Below are 6,653 nucleotides of genomic sequence, written 5' to 3'. Positions count from 1 at the left end.
CAAAAATTACCACCGGCATGCTGGCACATGTCTGTAATCCCAGCTACTTGGGAGGCTGAGGCAGGAAAATCACTTGAAACCGGGAGGCGGAGGCTGCAGTGAGTCAAGATCGTGCCACTATACTCCAGCCTGGGCAACAGAGCAAGAATCCATCTCAAAAAGAAAAAAAAATAATTAAGAAAAACTTAAGTATGTGATGAATTCATAAAATATATGTAGATGCTAGTATACTTTATCATTTATTACCATAAAATATATACAAATCTGTTACAAAAAGTTAAATTAATGCACACACTTACAGCACATGGCACCACTACCAGTTGAGAGAAATGTAAATAAATAAAAAGATCAGTATTACATTATAGCTGCATAGAATTAATTATAGTATATACTGTACTACTGTAATAATTTTGCAGTCACCTCCTATTGCTGTTGTGGTGAGCTCAAGTATTGTATCTTATTAAAACACCATGTGATACTAATTCTCACTACATAAGCAGTTCATCTCCCCGATAAATTGCATATCACAGTAAAAAGTGATGTCTCACAGTTTTCTCTTGTTATTTATTGTGTTTAGTGCAATACTGTAAACCCTGAATAACACCATGGGACCCATAAAAACTGCCACTAGTGATGCTACAAGTGCTTCTAGGGCACAGAAAAAAGCTATAACATTACAAGAAAAAATTAATTATTTGATATGTACCATAGACTGAGTTCTGCAGCTGTTGTCCATCATTTCAAGATAAATAAATCCCGTGTAAGAATCACAGTAAAAAGACAGAGAGAGGAAGAAAGAGAGGGAGAGAGAATTCATAAAGCCCTTGCTGCAGCTACTTCAGCATGCATAAAAATTTTGCATTTTTTTGTAAAATATCCTTTTATCTTGTACTGAAAATGTAGTTTTTATGTGAGTGCACGATTGCTACAAGAAAGGCATACCTATAAAGTCTGATATGATTTAAGAAAAAGCAAAGGTGAAGGATCTGAAGCTGGAGAAATTAAGCCAGCAAAGGATTGTTTGATAATTTTAGAAAGCAGTTTGGCTTTAAAAAAAAAAAAAAATCAAGATAACAGGAGAAGCAGCTTCTTTCAACCAAGAGGCAGCAGACAAGTTTCCAGGAGTCATTAAGAAAATCACTGAAGAGAAAGGATATCTGCCTGAATAGGTTTTAGATGCAGACAAAAAGTCCTATTGTAGAAAAAAAAGCCACAAAGGACATGTATTGGTAAGAAAGATAAGTGATAACCAGGATTCAAGGCAAGAAGGAATAGACTAATGCCACTGTTTTGTGTAAATGAAATCAAGTTTATAATTAAGACTACCTTATCTATAAAGCCACTAACCCTCAAGCCTTAAAGGGAATAATTAAACACCAGCTGCCAGCCTTCCACTGTACAACAAGAAGACCTACACAACAAGAACTCTTTTCTCTGGTTTAGTCCCATTGATAATTTGTCCTTGAGGTCTGAAAGTTCTTTTGATATGAGACAATGCCCTTGGCCACCCAAAATCCAATGAATTCAACAATGAAGGTCTCAAAGTGGTCTACTTTCCCCCAAAGACAGCATCTGTAAGTCAGCCTCTCAATCATAATGTCATAAGGACTTTTAAGGTTCATCACACATGCTGCTCTATGGAAAGAATTGTCAACATTATGAAAGATAACTTATGATAAAGAAAACAGCATTAAAGCCTGGAAGGATCACTAAAAGATGCCATCATTGTTACAGAAAAAAACACAAAAGCCATTAAGCCTGAAATAAATTCTTGCTGGAGAAAAATGTCAAAATGTGCATGACTTTACAGGATTTACAACAGAGCCAATCAAGGAACTTATGAGATTGTGGATAAGGCAAAAAGTTGAGGGGTAGAGAAGGGTTTCAAAATACAGATTTTGAAGAAATTCAGTCATGAATAGACAAACTAGAGGAATTAACAAAAGATGACTTGATCAGTGCCAGATGATGAGGAAGAGACATAGAAGAAGTAACGCCAAGAAACAAATGTGCATGAGACAATCTGGCAGTAGCATTCTGATTATTCAAGATTGCTTTTTGACTTATTTTATGATATGGACCCTTATGGGCATTGAACCTAAAGCAAACAGTGAAAGAAGGTGTGGTACCATAAAGAAACATTTTTAGAGAGTTGAAAAAGGAAAAATGTCAGAAATTACAGTGTATTTTCTCAAAGTTACACCGAATATGACAGCCTCTCCTGCCTGCCTTCTACCTCTTCCACCTCTTCTGCCTCTGCCTCTAAGTCAGCAATACCAACTGGCTCCTCTTCCTCCTCCTGCTCGGCCTACTTGACATGAAGATGATGAGGATGAAGGCCTTTATGATGAGCCATTCAAGCCTACTTAAATGAATAGTAAATATATTTTCTCTTCCTTGTGATTTTTCTTAATAACATATTTTCTAGCTTTATTGTGAGAATGCAGTATATGATACATATAACATACAAAATATGTGTTAATTGATTATGTTATTGGTAAGGCTCCTGGTTAACAGTAGTCTACTCGTAGTTAAGTATTTTGGGAGTCAAAAATTTTGTGCTGATTTTCAATTGTGCAGGAATCAGCACCCCAAACCCCACATCATTCAAAAGTAAACTTTCACAACTTTAGTTGAGAACCATTGTCCAACAGTTATTCAAAGATCTGATTATTTCTTTTTCTTCAATGCACAGTTACTCTTTTAAGAGGCCATGGGTCCCTTTAGGGAAAGCAGAGAGAAAAATTAACAGTATAAAATTTTGCTCCTCCTTAGAGGGCACCTGGTCTCTCCTCATTCAAGGAGTTCTGGGTCTGCAAAGTGGCTCAAGTCTGGGAGTTAACGGAAGGTCTGTGACTCTCTGTCTGTATGAGATAGACTTTTATTCGCTATCTGCTTCTACAGAATCAAGTAAGAATTTAGTAGCCTTCCTATTTCACTTCTAAGAACACTTTATTAACTAGCTATCCTCATAGTTCCCTGAGAATAGTCTTATTCTGATTGCTGTTGTCCTTTATGGTAACTGCAGTCACCTTGCCTCTGGCAGTTGAGTACTGGCTTGAGATTCAATTACTTCCATTGCATTTAGGTTTTCCAATTGAGTGACTGTAGTTCACACTCCAAGGTCTGGCCCACAAAGAAGAACAATCACGGATGTCTTCAACGATGATAGGGATCTCATAAATGTATTTCTCAAAATAAATTTAGTAAAATGTAGGTCTTAAATGAGAAATCACTCTGACATTCCAGTTTCTCTAAGCCTTTGAATCCCCTCATCTACATTAAAGCAAAGGAGATTAGGCAGGTAGGCTGTCTTTTGAACCATGTTTCAGCCAACTAACCACCAGACAGACAGAGCCCTTTCTTACTCTCTGAGCTGTATCAGTAAATGCAGAATCTCTGCTTGGTAGACCTATATCAATCAAATCAGCCTCATCCAATTTTATGCTCCTTCTACCATTATTTTACACCCTTAACATCCATTCCCATGTGGGTTCCCTTGATTTCTGCTTGTATAAATTAAAAACATAAGTAGTTCTTTTGGAGTGTAGTGTACCTCCTCATGAGTCTGCTGGGACTTGAGTCTAGTTATAGGTCTAGAAGCAAAAAGGGGTAGGGGTGGGTCCTGAGGAGAACTGATACTGTCTTGAATGGCAACTGCCTTATGGGAGGCCATTACCATTTCCTCAGGCAAGGCAGGCTCAATCCGCTCAGATGGAGGCAGAGAGGCTGATACCACTGGGGATTGGTGGGAGGCTGCTTTTGCTAGGGATGAAGAGACCTCTTCCACTGGCAAAGAAGATTTACCCAAATTTAGGGCTCAATGTCTCCAACCTCATTGTGTCTTTCCATATGTCCCAATCTCAACTTACAGGATCCTATTTATTCCCAATGAATATCCTCACTATAATAGTAGACAAGCTGTGAAGCTGTGAGTTTAGCTTGTGTTGTAATTCAGTCAGACATAAAATAAGGTCTTGTGCCTCCATCTGAGAAGGTTAACGGAGTACCCAGTTCCTTACTTCGTATAAGTGGTTGATTAGGAATATCCAGTGCAGATATTTTGCATATCTCTATAACCAGATCATGCCATAGACAGTCAGTGCCTTTTTTCACTACTGGAAATTAAAGTCATTAACATTTTAAAATCTAATTAGAGAGCTAACCCTGGAAAACCCAAAATCAATTCAGAAGAGTCATCCTTAAAATTCTATTTTTTTTAAAGAACCGTTGTCAGTACTAAAGTCTGTATCAGTCAGTCAGGATTCTCTAGAGAACAGAATCAATAGGATATGTGTACACACACACACACACACACACACACACACACACACACACACACACATTATGGAAATCTGCTCACAAGATTACGGAGGCTAAGAAGTCCCACGATATGCCATCATCAAGCTGGAGAATGAGGAAAGCCAAGGGTGTAATGTACTTCAAGTCTGAAGGCTTGAGAGCCAGGGGAGCTGACAGTTCAACTCCCAGTTCAAGGTTGAAGGACTGAGAACCAGGAGGAGTAGGGAAAGGCCTGAAAATCAAGAAAGGAGGCACTGGTATAAATCTTGGAGTCCAAAGAGCCAAGAACCAGTAGCACTGATGTCTGAGGGCAAGAGAAGATGGATGTTCCAGATCAGGGGACCGGGTGCAGGGTAGAGAGAAAATTAGCTCTTTCTCTACCTTTCTGTTCTATCCAGACTCTTAATGGATTAGATGATGACTGCCACATCCATCCAAAGAGGATGGATCTTCTTTACTCAGTTTACTTATTCAAATGCTAATGTCTTCCAGAAACACCTTCACAGACATACCCCAAAATAATGTTTTGCCAGCTCTCTGGGCACCCCTCGATCTAGTTAAGTTGATACATAAAATTAATCATTAGTGTCTGTCAAGTACCTTCCAAGCATTTGTGTGTGTGTGTGTGTGTGTGTGTGTGTGTGCGCGCGCGCATGTGCGCACACACGCGTGAGAGAGAAAGAGAGAGAGGGAGAGGGGGAAATGTGCTAATCTCAAGGGAACTCAGATGACTCCTCAATGTCAGTTGACATATGCATGATTCTACTATAAATCATTCTGCCATGAGGAATGAGATGAGTAGCATTAGAAGGCTCTGCCACATTTGACAAACGCAAGTGATGCCTTTCCAGATCTGTTCTCTTAAGCCAGAAGATTATATAAACACTTAAGAATTTCCATACCAGTTTGACAGCCTAATATTCTCATTTCGCAAAGGTGAAATGACAATGCCACAGGAACTGATGAATAGGTTTTAAAATAGAATGAAGCTTTTATAAATCTCCATAAGATATTGACTTGAATCTCCTTTCATTTTATTTAGAGATAAAGATTTACCGCTAAAGCTAAGTGTACTCTTGATACAACAAAAATCTACAGACATAACTCTGTTGTATAGGATACTCACTTTCTGTTTTATACAAAAAAAGTCTGTAAGTGTCAAGGACAATTTTCTTTAAATCAGTTGGTACACATCTAATGTTATGACCATCTGCCTTTGAAAAAAGTGGGGCAATGCTGAACTGATTTGCAATTGTATAAAAATATAGAGATCACCATTGGCTCTGTGCCATGCAGCTGGTCTGTGTACATGTAACCTTGGGATTTCACTGTTACTGTGATGAGTTGGTTGAATGAATGAAACTGTTGGGGTTTTATTTAAGAATCTATTTTTATTTGCTGCTCGTCTTTCTAGTTTGAATTAACCAGGTTGAAAAAAAATGAACCAGTGGACCAAATAGAATAATTATGAATATAAATGAGGTTTTGATGCAGACATTTCATTATTTAGTTTCATGAGATGTTAATGAATTATTGAGTGGCAAAAATGGCTTCATGATCAAGTAAGTTTGGGAAGAGTTGAGCTTAGTAACGTTAAACAGATATCTTTACTAAAAGATTACTCAGATTTTTAAATAAGATAATGTACATTGTGAATCACTAGGAAAAGATATAGATAGATGATAGATAGATAGATAGATAGATAGATAGATAAGTAGATAGATAAAGGGTGCGTGTGACATTGTGAATCACTAAGAAAAGATATAGATAGATAAGGGTGTGTGTGTGTGTGTGTGTGTGTGTGTGTGTGTGCGTTTAATCACACCAAGAAATTTGAGGTACACAATTTGGGAAATACCGCTCTGAAGAAAAGTACCACTACTGAGAATCAGTGCCTTGGTCTGGCACCTAGTTTGAGTCATTAGCTCACTGTGGGATCTTATTCAAGTCTTAGCCTCTAAAGGTCTTATTTTTTTCTCTAAGATTAGGAGACTGAACCATATGACCTTTCAGTCCTTTTGAAACTCTAAGAAACAAGTCCTGTTTTATAGAAGGATATTATTAACCTTGTTGATATCAACCACAAAATGCATACCAAATGTCACCATCTCTTTTTAATATTATGGATCCACAAACCATGATTTTAACTAAGCCCTTCTTTAGCCTGTGACTCAGCATTTCAAAATAACAAATGCTTACTGAGTTTACTTCTTCTGCTATTTAGATCAAAGCCATTCATATACTTTAACTGGTGTTTCCTAGTTCTTATTTTGTTGGATTTTGGATAAGTCTACATCAAGAAATCTACATTGTTTTTGGCTGCCACAATAAAGTGGCTTTTCTGAATTCAA

This window comes from Cebus imitator, unplaced genomic scaffold, assembly GCF_001604975.1.
Source record: "Cebus imitator isolate Cc_AM_T3 unplaced genomic scaffold, Cebus_imitator-1.0 Scaffold25, whole genome shotgun sequence".
Taxonomy (NCBI): Eukaryota; Metazoa; Chordata; class Mammalia; order Primates; family Cebidae; genus Cebus; species Cebus imitator.
Note: the sequence above shows the minus strand (reverse complement) of the source record.